Source organism: Mirounga leonina, unplaced genomic scaffold (genome assembly GCF_011800145.1).
Source record: "Mirounga leonina isolate KUSES-001 unplaced genomic scaffold, KU_Mleo_1.0 Mir_101664, whole genome shotgun sequence".
Taxonomy (NCBI): domain Eukaryota; kingdom Metazoa; phylum Chordata; class Mammalia; order Carnivora; family Phocidae; genus Mirounga; species Mirounga leonina.
In genome coordinates, this window is record NW_023270175.1 from 5,151,226 (window position 1) to 5,167,293 (window position 16,068).

A 16,068-nucleotide genomic window follows, 5' to 3' on the forward strand; every position below is an offset into this window, starting at 1 on the left:
AATGTTTGGTAGAATTCCCCTGGGAAGCCATCTGGCCCCGGGCTTTTGTTTGGTGGGAGATTTTTGATGACTGCTTCAATTTCCTTAGTGGTTATAGGTCTGTTCAGGTTTTCTATTTCTTCCTGGTTCAGTTTTGGTAGTTGATACATCTCTAGGAATGCATCCATTTCTTCCAGATTATCTAATTTGCTGGCATAGAGTTGCTCATCATATGTTCTTATAATTGTTTGTATTTCTTTCGTGTTGGTTGTGATCGCTCCTCTTTCATTCATGATTTTATTTATTTGGGTCATTTCTCTTTTCTTTTTGAGAAGTCTGGCCAGGGGTTTATCAATCTTGTTAATTCTTTCAAAGAACCAGCTCCTAGTTTCGTTGCTCTGTTCTACTGTTCTTTTGGTTTCTAGTTCATTGATTTCTGCTCTGCTCTTTATTATTTCTCTTCTCCTGCTGGGTTTAGGCTTTATTTGCTGTTCTTTCTCCAGCTCCATTAGGTGTAGGGTTAGGTTGTGTATTTGAGACCTTTCTTATTTCTTGAGAAAGGCTTCTATTGCTATATACTTTCCTCTTAGGACTGCCTTTGCTGCATCCCAAAGATTTAGAATAGTTGTGTTTTCATTTTCATTTGTTTCCATGAATTTTTTTAATTCTTCTTTAATTTCCTGGTTGACCCATTCATTCTTCAGTAGGATGCTCTTTAGCCTCCATGTATTTGAGTTCTTTCTGACTTTCCTCTTGTGATTGAGTTCTAGTTTCAGAGCACTGTGGTCTGAAAATATGCAGGGAATGATGCCAATCTTTTGGTACCGGTTGGGGCCTGATTTGTGACCTAGGATGTGATCTATTCTGGAGAATGTTCCATGAACACCAGAGAAGAATGTGTATTCTGTTGCTTTGGGATGGAATGTTCTGAATATATGTGTGAAGTCCATTTGGTCCAGTGTGTCATTTAAAGTCTTTATTTCCTTGTTGATCTTTTCCTTAGATGATCTGTCCATTTCAGTGAGGGAGGGTGTTAAAGTCCCCCACTATTATTGTTTGTTGTCAATGTGTTTCTTTGCTTTTATTATTAATTGGCTTATATAATTGGCTGCTCCCATGTTAGGGGCATAGAGATTTACAATTGTTAGATCTTCTTGTTGGATAGACCCTTTAGGTAGGATATAGTGTCCTTCCTCATCTCTTATTACAGTCTTTGGTTTAAAATCTAATTTGTCTGATATAAGGATTGCCACCCCAGCTTTCTTTTGGTGTCCATTAGCATAGTAAGTGGTTTTCCACCCCCTCACTTTCAATCTGGGGGTGTCTTTGGGTCGAAAATGAGTCTCTTGCAGACAGCATATCGATGGGTCTTATTTTTTTTATCCAATCTGATAGCCTGTGTCTTTTGATTGTGACATTTAGCCCATTTACATTCAGGGTAACTACTGAAAGATATGAATTTAGTGCCATTGTATTGCCTGTAAGGTGACTGTTACTGTATATTGTCTGTGTTCCTTTCTGGTCTATGTTACTTTTAGGCTCTCTCTTTGCTTAGAGGACCCCTTTCAATATTTCTTGTAGGGCTGGTTTTGTGTTTGCAAATTCTTTAGTTTTTGTTTGTCCTGGAAGCTTTTTATCTCTCTTTCTATTTTCAGTGACAGCCTAGCTGGATATAGTATTCTTGGCTGCATATATTTCTCATTTAGTGCTCTGAATATATCATGCCAGTCCTTTCTGGCCTGCCAGGTTTCTGTGGATAGGTCTGTTGCCAATCTAATATTTCTACCATTGTAGGTTACAGATCTCTTGTCCCGAGCTGCTTTCAGGATTTTCTCTTTGTCTCTGAGACTTGTGAGTTTTACTATTAGAAGTCAGGGTTTTGACCCATTTTTATTGATTTTGAGGGGGTGTTCTCTGTGCCTCCTGGATTTTCATGCCTGTTTCCTTCCCCAAATTAGGAAGATCTCTACTATAATTTGCTCCAATATACGTTCTGCCCCCTTCTCTCTTTCTTCTTCTTCTGGGATCCTAATTATTCTAATATTGTTTCATCTTATGGTATCACGTATCTCTCCAATTCTGCCCTCATGATCCAGTAGTTGTTTATCTCTCTTTTTCTCAGTTTCTTTATTTTCCATCATTTGGTCTTCTATATCACTAATTCTCTCTTCTGCCTCACTTATCCTAGCAGTTTAGAGCCTCCATTTTTGATTGCACCTCATTAATAGCCTTTTTGATTTCAACTTGGCTAGATTTTAGTTCTTTTATTTCTCCAGAAAGGGTTTCTCTAATATTTTCCATGCTTTTTTCAAGCCCAGCTAGTATCTTTAAAATCATCATTCTGAACTCTAGTTCTGACATTTTACTAATGTCCATATTGATTAGGTCCTGGCAGTCGGTACTGCCTCTTTGTCTTTTTTTTTGAGGTGATTTTTTCCATCTTGTCATTTTGTCCAGAGGACAATAGATGAATGAGAACAAAATGCTAACAGGGTAACAATGATCCCAGAAAAATATACACTAAACAAATCAGAAGAGACCTGAAACTGGTGGAAAAGAAAGGGAAAGAAAGAAAAAAGAAAAAGAAAAAAGATAAAAAAAAGAGAATATGATCAAATATGATGAGGCTTGTACATAGATCAGTGCCACACACCAGGTTTTGGGTGTATTTTGGTCTGTTAGAAGAAAGTGCCTCCCAAAGTTTTAAAGAAAGAAAAACTTATATATGCACAAAAATAAGGGTAAATACGATGAAGGGATGGAATATGACTATAAAGATGAAAATGATAAAAGATTTTATAAAAGGAGCTAATAAGAAAAGAAGTTGGTTGAAAAAAGAAAGAAGAGGAATTAAAAAAAATGGGGGGAGATTATGTGATCAGGCAGCAGACTAGAACAAAGCCATACACTAGAGATATAGGGTATATTTTGGTCTGTTAGAAGAAACTGTATCCCAAAATTTTAAAGAGAGAACAACTTATATATATACCAAAAATAAGGTTAACTACTATGAATGCATAGATTATGACTCTAAAAACGAAAAATAAAAAAAAAGATTTTTTAAAAAAGGGATTGATAAGATGATTGTTGAAAAAGGGAAAAAGAAAAATTCAAGAAAAAAAAAGAAAATTAAAAAAATTAACTTTGAAAGACTACAGAATCATGGTAAAAAAGCCATGAATTCTATGTGCAGTATTCCCTCAGCTCTGGAGTTCTACTGTTCTCATTGATCAGTAAACTTGGTCTTGGTGGGCTGTTCCTGCTGATCTTCTGGGGGAGGGGCCTGTTGCCGTGGTTCCAAATGTCTTTGCCAGAGGCGGAATTGCCCCGCCCTTGCCGGTCTGGGCTAAGTAATCTGCTCGGGTTTGCTCTCGGGAGCTTTTGTTCCCTGCGAGCTTTCCGTACAGCTTTGGAGGCCGAGAGTGAAAATGACGGCCTTCCAATCTCCACCCCAGAGGAGCTGAGAACTCGGGGCCCCGCTCCTCAGTGAGCCCTCAGAGAAAAGCAGTCAGTCACTCTCGTCTCCCCAGTCTCCGGCCGCAGTCCGTGCTCACCCGGCCTGTGACCAAGCGTTTCTATCTCTGGCACCCGAACCCATGTGGAGTCTCCAAACCCAGCAGATCCCTGCGGTGCACTCCTGCGCGGCTCCTCCCGGGGGAGGAAGGTGAGTCTCTCCGGATCTGCTGCTTGTTGGGTCCCTGCTGGAGGATCAGTGGCCTGACTGTGCCGCAGATCACGGTTTATGGCAACCCCGAGCTGAGAGCCCGCTCCTTGGCTCCATCTCTGCAGCTGGCTTCCCTGTTCCGTTACCTGGGAGCTCTGCCGCACTCAGGCACCCCTGGTCTTTCTGTGATCCCGAGGGTCCTGAGACCACCCTGTCCCACAAGGGTTCCACCCCTGCTTAGCCACTGGAGCGATGTCCCTCAGCAGAGCCGACTTTTAAAAGTTCCGATTTTGTGCTCCGTGGCTCTATCACTTCCCAGAAGCGGCGGACGGAGGCCCCTCCCCCGCCGTCTATCCTCCCGAATATCGCCTCGGATTCACTTCTCCACACGTCCTACCTTCCAGAAAGTGGTCGCTTTTCTGTTCAGAGAGTTGCTGCTATTCTTTTCTTTGATCTCTTGTTGAGTTCATAGGTGTTCAGAATGGTTTGATCCCTATCCAGCTGAATTCCTGGGACCAGACGAAATTTAGGTCTCCTACTCCTCCGCCATCTTGCTCCTCCCCTCTTTTCTGAGAGTTTTTATCTAGAAAAAGGTGTTGATATTTATCAAAAACTTTTCCTGCCTTTCATCAAATTATTTTTCTGATTGATCTTATAATGTTAAAAGACATATAATATGTTTTTTTCTTGAAAGCTAAACCATCGTTGTAGTCTTCAGATATACCAAACTTGGTCATGATGTGATGGTGTGATGGATTGGTTTTGTGATATTTTATTTAGTGTTTTTGTGTTTATGTTCATAATTGAGCTTGGCCTGCAATTGTTCATTCTTGTTTTGTCCTTTTCTCTTTTGATGTCAAAACTAAACTAGGCTCATTAAATAATTGAATACTTTTTTTTCTGGAATATTCATGTAAATTAGATATTATATGTTCTTTGAAAGTTTGCTTTTGGTTGAGGGAGATTTTAACTATTTACTCAATTTTCAACAATAATTGGAGGGCTTTTCAGGTTTTCTGTTTCTCTATGGGTTAGTTTGGAGACAATTTTCCCTAAGTTTAATTAGCATAAAGCTCTTTGTAGTATTCTCTTTTGATGGTTGAAAATATTCTCACTAAAAAATTCATTTAATTACAATGGTGGGTATATGTCATTATATATCTGTATAATGCAAAAGCATATTGTATAATGAAAAGGCAAAACTATAGAGACAGTAAAAAGATTAGTGGTTGCCAGGAGTTGGGGGTGGGGAGATGGGATGAATAGAATGAGCACAGAGGATTTTTAGGGCAGTGAAAATACACTCTATGGTGACATAATGATGGATACATATCATTATACATTTGTCCAAACCCATAGGTTGTACAAATGAAGAGTGAACCCTAATGTAAACTTTGAACTTTGAATAATTCTGATGTGTCCCTGTAGTCTCATTGATTGTAACAAATGTACCACTCTGGTGGGGGATATCAATAGTGGGGGAGGCTGTGCATGTGTGGGGATAGGGGGTATATAGGAACTTTCTGTACCTTCCACTCAATTTTGTTGTGATTCTAAAACTGCTCTAAAAATGGAATCTATTAGTTAAAAATATACATTTAATTATGGGTGATGTTAACTATTAATTTAAAAGCCACTTAAAAATTATTCTGTGAACTGCATGTCCTTGTTGTTTATCCATTTTCATTTGAGTTTTTAGTATTAATTATATGTTTTACAAACTCTATATATAAATAAAATTTGGTCTTTATCCTATGCTGTAAATATTATTTCATTTTTCTTTAAATGTTTAGAAGATTTTTTGCAGTTAGAAATTAAAATCTTTTCTGTATTGAAATCTATCAGTCTTTTCCTGCCTGACTCCTAGGTTTTGTGTGTTGCTTAGAAAGACTTTCCTCAATATTAGATTAATTTATAAATATCTTGTCATATTTTCAATTAGCATTTTTATAATTTTATTTTTTATATTTAAATCTTTTGTTATCTGGGATGTATTTTGGTTAGGGAATTAGCCAATTTAATAACAATTGATAATGTCAGTTATCAGTCAGTAATCAATTCAATAATGTGAGTTATGGAATACTTCATTTCCTGATAGATTTTAAATACCATCTATACAATGCAAAACTCCTATCTGTATAGATGCTCTTTTGGACACTTTGTTCTGTTCCACTGACCAGTTTGTTTTCTTATTAGCCAGTCATAGAGTGTTATAATGACCATAGCTTTATAGTCTATTTTCTAGCAATTTTCTGGATATTCTTACATGTTTATTTTTCCCCATGAACTTAATAGCTGCATGTCTAAATCCAAAAAGACCTGTTGGTATTTTCATTTGGATCACAAATGAATAGACTAAATTTTAGACTAATAATATGTGAATTGTTATCTTACAATATTGAGTTTTCACATTCAAGAGCAGTGTATCTTTCTATATGTGCAAGTTTTCTTTTATACCTCTTACTGATAATTTAAAGTCCTCTTCATAGAAGTCTTGTGTGTTTTTCTTTGGTCCTGTTCTAAATAGCATCTTTACTTCCATTACGGTTTCTAATATGAAAGTTAATGGTGTCCTCATTTGTAAACTGATGATGATAATCATAACTATTACTTCCCAGAGCTATTTCAGGGATTGAAGGAAATGATGTATTAAAGCACTTGGTACAGTGCCTGACACCTAATAACTATTTCATAACTATTGGAGAACTTATTCTTGGACATTATGTAATGAACCTAACAGGGGTATACAATACAGTGCCATCCAGATATCTGCCTTTTTGCCATAACATCTAGACTCTGTATGCCTTAGAATCCCCATTGGAACATGGGGCAATCAATTCCAATGGGGCAACCATTTCAAGAAAAAGTGGTAGTCATGATGAGAATGACTCATTGTCTAACCATCAGCAATTAAAGCAATTCCCAGGAGGTCCTTCCTCTGTTTCTGTCTTTCTGTTCTGAGTACTTGACCAGATCGTAGTTTTATTTTCTATAATATTTCTAAAGTATTTCATATTTTCGGGCCACCTGGGTGGCTCAGTCGTTAAGTGTCTGCCTTCGGCTCAGGTCATGATCCCAGGGTCCTGGGATCGAGCCCCGCATCTGGCTCCCTGCTCAGCAGGAAGCCTACTTGTCCCTCTCCCACTCCCTCTGCTTCTGTTCCCTCTCTCACTGTCTCTCTTTCTGTCAAATAAATAAATAAAATCTTTAAAAAAAATACTTCATATTTTCTCCATACCCACCCAGGACTTTCCTGATTACTGAGAAGATAGTAATGTGGAATCTCTAGCTATAATTGGGAAACATTTTCTAAGGTGGTTAGCACTGGATTATTATAAAAGAAATTTTGGTGGGCTAGACAGATGCTTTCTGCTTTGGAAGACCTGTTTCAGTTATTCCTCATGATCTGAGCTTTGATCCTGATAAGGCCAATTTTTGAAGTTGGAGGTAGAGAGAATTCTGTCTTCTGACCCCCCTGGATGGAAAACTCTGGGATTTTTTTAATGGTAGGGTACAGAATCTTAGCTGGCTGGAAAGAAGAATAATTTATCTATGGCTGTTGGCTGCAGTATCTAACTCATCTGTGCTTATCAGCACCAGCTCACAGGAGCCCCTGAAGGAAATGGATCTGGGTCTTGGAAGCAAGTACAGCTTTTAAGACTGGCCCATCTTCTATGATATTGTTCCAAGAAGGTCCCACTGCCCTTTAGAGTTCTTCTCTGTCAGCTCATGGAGGCCTTTGACTCTGCATTTGACAAATAAGCACACAGGAAAAGGATCACAGTAATGTGCAATTAATTCGGAAGGAAAGACTTGTGTTAGCTGGCTAAGTTTTCAAAGAGGAGGGCCTTGAATGTCTGGAGGTGGGGGTATTATATTGGGGAACTGTTACAACAGAGTATTGATAATGGGTCTCAAAGGGAAGGTTTGGTCTTCTAAAGGCAAATTTCTTAAATACCAAACTTTAATGCTAAATTAACACAATCACCATCCTTCTTATGTCCTGTCATCAGTGTTACTGTCTTTACATATCCAGGCAGATGACTCTCTGCAAGGCTGAGGGAAAAGAGTATATAGACATCAGGCCTCTCTTTTCCCATTCATTTAAGCCCCATCTTTCTTGCCTCAATCCAGCTAGACATATACATCACCTTACTTACAGTATACTGAGTCTAAGCACAATCGCAGAGAGTTTTTGCAGATTTGGGCCCCAGGATCATAAAGAACCCCATGAATATCTACTTTTAAATAAGCAACTTTGCCTTGAGGCATAGGCAGGGTAAGGGGCTTATCTAGCCTCATTCAGAACATTGAGTGGTTACTTAAATTGTAAAAGGCGAAAGATTTATACGATCTGAAGAGAAACCAGAGTATGAGTGGTTACTTAAATTGTAAACCTGGCAACTGATCCTGGGGAATTCACAATTTGGTAAAGCCTAACTAAGGCCAAACCTTAACTTTAACTCATTTATGAAACAAATTGATGGAATGTGTATAACATAACAGGCACTGTGCAAAGCACTGAGAATATAAGAATGAACAGGGCATGAGCTCTGATCTCAAGGATATTGTAGACAAATAGGAAGACAATTATGAAACAGGAGGCTAAGTACAGTGGTAGAGAGAAGCATAGGGTTCTGAGGCCTCAGGTTCAGAGCTGATCACCCAGGGCGGGCTAAGGTGGAAGTCTTGGAGCACAACAATATTTGAGGTTTGAGCAGGGCAAGAGAATCTGGAATAGACCAAGGATGAATGGCCAGCAAGGGAGTAAGACTAAGAGACAATGAGAGAATGGTTTCAAGAAATCAGAAGAGGAGAGAGACATTTGAGGAAGGAGTAGGCAATAATGTCAAATGGAACAGAGATCAATTAAGAAAATAACAGATGAGTATCAATTGAATTTGGAATTATGAAGATCATTGGTGACTTCAGGGAGAACGTGGTTATTGGAATTGTGAGGGATGAAGCCAATTAACATTAAATTGAGGTATTAATGAGAAATCAGAGTGTTTAAATGGTGAGCGTGAACTATCATTTCAAAGACAGGGGAAGGAAGGAAGGAAAGCAAGAGGATGCCAGCTAGAAGGGGTTGCTGGTTAAGAAGAGTTTTCGATTTTGTTTAATGTGAAAAAGCCTTGAGCATGTCACTATGCTGTGGAAAAAGAGTCAGCAGGAGGGAATGAGGTTGCGGATGAGAGGGAGGGGATGCCTTATACAGCAATGTCCCTGAGAACAGAGGGGGCAATAGGAGCCAAGTGGATGAGTTGGCCTTGGACAGGAGGAGTGATAGTTTTCTCTTTGAGACTGGAGAAAAGGAGTCAACTGTGGGAGTGGTTGCTACATAGGAAGTCTCCCTTGATGACCTTGATTTTTCTCAGTGAAGCAAGAGGCTTGAGCATCTGTAGTCTGTGAAGGGAGAGGTGGCAGAGTAAAATTTAGGACAGTCAGGTGTCTGCCTGAAACCATGGTGTCCAGGAGAGAATATAGGGAAAAACAAAGGTTACTACTACTACTACTACTACTACTACTACTACTACATGTTTGGAAATTCAAAAACCCTAATAGTTTGGTATTTTTAGGCTAGTGTGTAGAGAGATGCACCACTGCCAAGCAAAGCTCAGCAGTTTCTTTAGCTCCAGGTCCCTACTGGGTTATTGAGGTCCATCAAATTCATGTTTGGAGCCTTCCCACTTTCCTCTGTAAACAGCTCTACACACACTGCAGGTCCCCAAACTTTGAAATATATCTGCTGATTATAATGATGGGGAAGAGGAAGAACAGTTAACATTCATTGAGTGTTTTCTAAGTGTCAGACACTGCACATGGATCAGAGTTAGCTAAGTAAGTTAATCCATGGAAACTGTGTGTGTGTGTGTGTACACATATGTGTTACACACATCATACAGATGACATATATAATAACCTATGTACTCCACACTGTGCCTGACACTTAGCGGGGACTCTGGTTGTCCTTTTTTTCCCCATCTTCTCATCCTTCATCATTAGTCCTCAATACCTGCCACCCCCACCCAGGGCTGGGGTAGGAGAGAGGTGAATACAGAAGTTTTCATTTCCTTGAGGACAGGGGCCATGATGTACCTTGTTTGAAGCCCCATAAGCACTGGTATGGTAGTGGACATGTGGCAGGCTCTAAATTAGCTCTTGAGGCAGGTGTTGGAGCCACGACTGGCAGGTTCTCATGAGTACATAAAGAGCAGCCATACAGTAACAGCCCTTTCAGCAGTGCCCAGCTGGGGATGGGACACCAGGCCTGGAGGCTGAGGACCTACATTCCAGGAGCAGCTCTGCCACCCACCAGCCCGGTGACTACAAATCTCTGCTTGCCTGGGTCTCAGGGTCTTCACCTGTGAAGCAGAGGTTATAATCCTTTCTCTTCCCACTTGATAGAGGTTCTGTAAGGATCCAGTTTGGTTGACAGTCATGAAAGCTCTTTGCAAGTAAAAAGTGTACAGATGTGAAGGGATGTTAGCTCCCAGGGCCAGGGCTTGACTAAGAAGGAGAGAGAAAGGGAGAGTCCCTGTGTAACCTGGACATATGGGGGTTTTAATTTGTTTTCCTCCTGTTTAACTAACATCCGTGATTCAAGCTGGTACAGCATTAGAACACTCTGTCCTTTGAGATCCTCAGGGACGAGAGAATTTGTAAAGCAGTGAGGCAGCAACCAGCTCATGGCATAGTGAAAAATAGATGAAATATGGCAGGGTTCATACCTGTGCTTTTTCAAACATTGCCTGACTAACAGCAGTCAGGTGAAAGGCAGGTGGCGTGTCCTCTGTTTGCTTCCCTAGAAAATCTTCTTCCTGTTACCCCTACCTGCTCTGGCAGTGTAGTCAGATTCCACAGCTCTGTCCTGAACCCTCCTCCTTTCCTTTATCTTCCCTTCCTCCCTTGCATAACACCATCCATTCTCTTGGCCATGAGAACCAACTCCAAAATCTGTGCCAGATCTGTGCCAAATCAGCCCAGAGCCCTGACCCAAGTCCTAGATCTGAAGCCATGTGGATGTCCTACAGGTGCCCCAGATTTACCCTCTCCAAAATCTAACTTCCCACTTTGAACTGGTTGCTTCTCCTTCATCTTGAGCTATGCAGAAGAGATCATCTCAGAGGCAAAAAGGGAGATGGTTTGGAGGTGAGGACATGGTCCATGCACCGTTTCTTATGCAATTGAGCAGAAAGGAGTAGGGGTGAAGGCTAGGGAGCTGGAGGGAATACAGATGAAGCCTTGTGTTAACTGTCTCCTTATTTTCATGACCATTAATCTCAGCTGGGCCCTTGGTGTTGACTGCCACTCCCTTTCCTTGGTCCATTCATCCACTCTCTCACTATACTTTTCCCTCTCCCTCAAACCCCCAACACCTCCTCCCTCATGTCCCGTAACAACTGCTGACCTTCTGAAGCAATCAGAATAGAAGTCCCACAGATTCCCACATCTACCCTCCTACTGCAAGTATACCCATATTCTTTCTCTTCTCTCCTGTTACTATGAAAGAACCATCTCTGCTCCTATCTAAGGCCAACTCCTCCCTGTGGGTACTACATCCCAACACCTCTAGGTTGCTCAAGGCTATAACTTTAGCAGTTCTCCCCTTGATCTCCTGCATTGGTGATTTTCACTCTTTAGTGGTTCATTCCTACTGCTATATAGACATACTATTACTGCTAACATCTTAAAAAAAACAAAAAACAAAAAAAACCTCCTCTTAACTCCACCTGTCCTGTATCTGTGGCCTCAGTTCTCAGCTCACTTTCTTAGCAAAACTCCTCAAAAAATTTGTCTCTACTTGCAGGGCGCCTGGGTGACTCAGTTGGTTAAGCATCTGACTCTTGATTTTGGCTCAGGTCATGATCTTAGGGTCATAGGATTGAGCCCCGTTTGGGGCTCCATGCTCAGTGGGGAGTCTGCTTGGGATTCTCTCTCTCCCTCTCACGCTGTCCCTCTCCCTGCTTGTGCTCTCTCTTTTGCTCACTCTCTAGAACAAATAAATAAATCTTTAAAAAAATTTTTCTCTACTTGTTGTCCCCAGTTGTCTTTTGTGCTCACTCCAATCAGGTTTTTTCCTCCATCACTCCACCAAAATCATTCTTTATGAAAGTCACCAATGACCTCCATTTTGTTAGTTAAGTGATCAGTTCTTATTCCTTATCTTACTAGCCTTATCAGCAGCAATTAATACAACTAATATGCTTCCTAAAATACTTCCTTCACTTGGTTTCCAGGACTTGGCCCTCTTCTGGTTCTCCTACCTTACTGCTGCTCCTTCTCAATTTCCTTTGCTGATTCCTGTGTCCTCTTTTTTTTTTTTTCAGCTGTGTCACTCGAGGTTAAAAGGGCTGCGGGCAGGGGAACCAGGCGGCCCCAGTTATGCGCAAGCGCCTACTCTGGTGCTGCAGCCTGATCCCCTGGTGCCTCGCACAGGTGCAGCGGGGGCTCAAAGGCAGCGCTCGTCCTCTCTGTGTCCTCTGATCTCTGTGATCCCTGGGGTTCCATCTCACTACCTTTTTTTTGTTGTTGTTGTTATCTGTACTTATTCCCTCAGTGATCTCATTCACTCTTTGGCTTTAAATAGCTTTTTTTTTTTTTTTTTGGAGAGAGAGCGAGAGAATGCAAGCCTTGGGCACGGAGGGACAGAAGGAGAGTGAAAGAGAGAATCTCAAGCAGACTCCCCACTGAGCAGGGTGCCTGATGCAGGGCTCGAGACTGGGCTCCATCTCATGACCCTGAGATCATGACCTGAACCAAAATCAAGAGTCGGATATTTGACTGAGCCACCAAGGTGCCCTTCCTGGCTTTAAATACTAACTGTACAATGATAACCCCCCAATTTGATATCCCCAGCATGGACTTCTTCTCTAACTTGTAGACTCCTACTTCCAAAATGGAATTCCTGATCTTCACCTCCAAACTTGCTTGTCCTATATTCTTTCCCATCTCAGGAAATGGCAATTCTGTCCTTGAATTTCCTCTCTCTCTCACTCTCTCTTAATATTTCTCCCCCTGTCCATCGAATTCATAAGGAAATCATGTTGGTATTACCTTCAAAATGTATCTAGAATTCAACCAATTCTCACCATTTCTATCACCATAACCCTGGTCCAGGCAACATGATTTCACATCCAAATCATTACAGTAGCTTCTTCTAACTAGACTCCCTGTTTCTGCTTTATACCCCTGTATTATATTTTCCACACAGAACCATGAGTGGACCTTTCAAAACACGAGTCATGTAACTCCTCCATTCAAAGCCCTCCAATGACTCCTATTTCACTTAGAAGAAAAACGAAGTCCTTACAATGGCCTGCAAGATCCTATCTAATCTGGCATGGATCCCCATCCTTTACTTACTCTGACCTCATCTCCAATCACTCTCCGCTTTTGCTTACTTTGCTCTATCACACTAGTCTCCTGGCTCTTTCTAGAACATGCTAGTCATATTCTTGCTGAAGGGCCTTTTTCCTTGCTGTTATCTCTTCCTGGAAGGATTTTTCTCCCATGTATACACAAAGCTTGCTCTCTCAGCGAATGAAAAGAATGAAAACAATGAATGAATGATAAACAACCCCTTGAAACCCTCACAACACCTAAGCCCAATAAGGCCATTCCTCTGTGTCTTTCTATATACTCTCTTTGAGAAGTTTCAACTCTTACCTAGTTCTAGCTGGCTACTGGCAGAGCAACTGCAGCTGGTTCTGGAGGAAGTAAGGGGGCTGTAATCTAGCTGGTGCTCTGCTCATCAAGCCCTGCACCAGGCTACACCATGCAGACTAGATAAAGGGGTGGTACTTTTTTCTCCAGGAATGCGCTAGCTGTCTGTTCTCTGATCAAGTCTTATGCTCGGGGCTATCTACCTGGAGAAAGCATCTTGTTAACTATTGACACAAAAACTCCACAAAAAGGCTAGCTATACCTCTGCCTCCTGGGCCTCACTGCCTGAATGTTCTACTGGAAACTCAAACACAACATGTCAAAAATGAACTCATCATCTCCATCTCCACTGTGAATCTACTCCTATTCTTGACTTCCAAATGTCCTTTAATAAAATCATCATTTTCCCAGTCATTCAAGCTCCAAACTTTAGACATCTTTTTCCCACTACCTTCTGTCACTTTTAGGCAGATTTTCAGGTTCTGTCAGTTCCATCTCCATGCCATTTCTTTTCTCTGGAATCCTAGAGCCTCATTGTATCCACTTGACTATAACCATGACCTAAGTAATTCTGAGAGCTGCTTAGGAAATTGCCTCAGCAAATTGCTGTGGAAGTTGTGGGCTGCAGATGGGTAATTGTCCATTTAAACTACAAAGCTGGCTTAAGTAGAAAACCTATGAAAAGATTAGAGAAGAGCACCTCCTTTTCATACTCCAGATCTGGATAGGAATGGGTAATGCAGAGTAAATTATAGACTTCTCCAGAGTACTGAGATTCGAATCAGTAGCTCGATTCCTATTTTATAAAAAAACTCAGTAAGGCACACACAACTTTTGTGAACTTTTGTTTCCTCATCTGTCAAAAGGAGGTAATTCAACAAGAGGAACTCTCAGCTTCCTCTTGCTCTGACAGCGCAAGTTTCCAAGCCTTTTGCTCAAACACACACTTCACATCAGGGAAAAAGAAGAGAGGGGAGCTAGCACTTATTAAGTACCTCCCATGTACCAAACTCATTATACCCATTATGCAACTTAATACTCATGACAACTCTGTGAGAAAGGGATGCCTGTTTTACAGCTGAAGAAGCTGAGGTTCAACCAAGTTAAATAAAAAATGTAGGGCCACACGCTTAATAGGACTGGGCTTGATCCCAGGTCCCTTTGCCTTGAAAGGCTGTCTCCCAGATCAAGATGTAGAACTTTCCCCTGTGATTTTTCACTTAGGTGCCTTTCTTTAGTCCTAAAGTACAAAATAATTCATTTTCAAACTAAGGGCACTGAACCAATCATCTAAGCATTATATGTAATAATTTGAACACTAGAGCTCACTTTTCTCTTCCTCTTATTGTCCAACTCACTTCAAGCCACATATTGCAGTAATCCTGAAGCATGGTGTTCCCTCCAGGGAAAAACATAATTGTGCATAGCTTTGTGCCATGAGCAGGATTAATTATGGAGAAGGATAATTAGAATGCTAGGTAAGACCATTTATAACATCATTCAAATCGAAGTATTGGCAGCATGCTTGGAGAGGACTCATTCCCTTCCCTCTTCTACTATAATCAAGTGCCTTTTCTCTGACCCCTGGAATAATTCTGTTGGGAAAGTCTACCTTTAGGTGAGAAAGTTTAATCATATCCATTAGGGTCACATCTACCAGTTGGAAGGTAAAAGAATCAACCTGTTTATTGAGCACTTGGAATCTCCTCAGGTGCCTTAACTGGTTTGGATGATTTTTAAAAAATTACCAGTGATGAATTAAAGCTATTCCCTCCCATCATATGAGGAAAGAACTCTCTCTCTCTCTTTCTTTCTTTTAGTGTTCAATGATTCATTAGGTAAAGCTATTTCTATAATACTGCAGAACTATGAAACATTAACTAGTTTAGTCACATATCTGGAGTTCTGGTTTTTCAGTTCTGTTGATAACAAATAACTGTTTTGATTGATATATTCAGGAGTCAAATATTTTAAGACAGTACTCGTTATTAATGCCTTTGCTCAGATTAGTTTTTATGACAGTGGCATTACCCAGCAAAATTCCTAGGGAGGGAGACAAAGGACAGGTAAATTTTGATGAGATGAGGAGAGGTTATGGAGTTTGGGCATTGGTTCCAATTGCTAATAACTGAATTAGCCTATTATTTCATTCTTTTTTTCTGGCTTTCTAGGACTAGGTCCTTCTTATCTAGATAGTTAGCAGATAAGCCTGTACCATTCCCTGAAGGGGAAATGGGTTGGCAATTAGGAGGTGGCATGATGATGACTGGTGCTTAGAAGTGCCTTCTGTTTGGAGAAAAGAGGATACACCTGAAGAGAAGGAGGCTCTTTTGAGTCTTAACCCAGAGAAGTAATGCGAAATGCCACCTTTTACTGTATCACTGGCTGTAAAGAAGGAGTATTTGAAGGCTGGTGGACTTTTTTTTAAAGGCCCTTCAGTAACACAGAAGTAACTGATTTATAGGCCAGCTGTGCCTATTAGCGATCATAGCCCCTCAGGGGTAAAAACCACAGTCAGGAATCAATGAGGCACCCGCTCTAATCCGTGGAAGTGCTGTGAAAGATTCGGTCCTAAAGAGAGCAAAAAATGGAAGGGAACAACAGTAGTCCACATCAGTTAGGGTTTGCAGGAAAGAGATAAGAACAGCACAATGAGAACTAAGTTGATACTCTCTGATGAGATTAAGGAGAACAAGGAGGGCTTTTGGAGACAAAAGGATATGGCGGGAGAATTGAATGATTCATATATAAGACAGCAT

General features: G+C 40.8%; 1 non-coding gene across 1 annotated transcript; it reads right to left on the minus strand.

The window, feature by feature from the left end:
* Positions 1 to 11,973: 11,973 nt before the first annotated feature.
* Positions 11,974 to 12,108, minus strand: LOC118013839. The gene has a single exon (XR_004680124.1). It is a non-coding gene; the product is annotated as a small nucleolar RNA SNORA76 (small nucleolar RNA).
* Between the last annotated feature and the right edge of the window lie 3,960 nt (positions 12,109 to 16,068).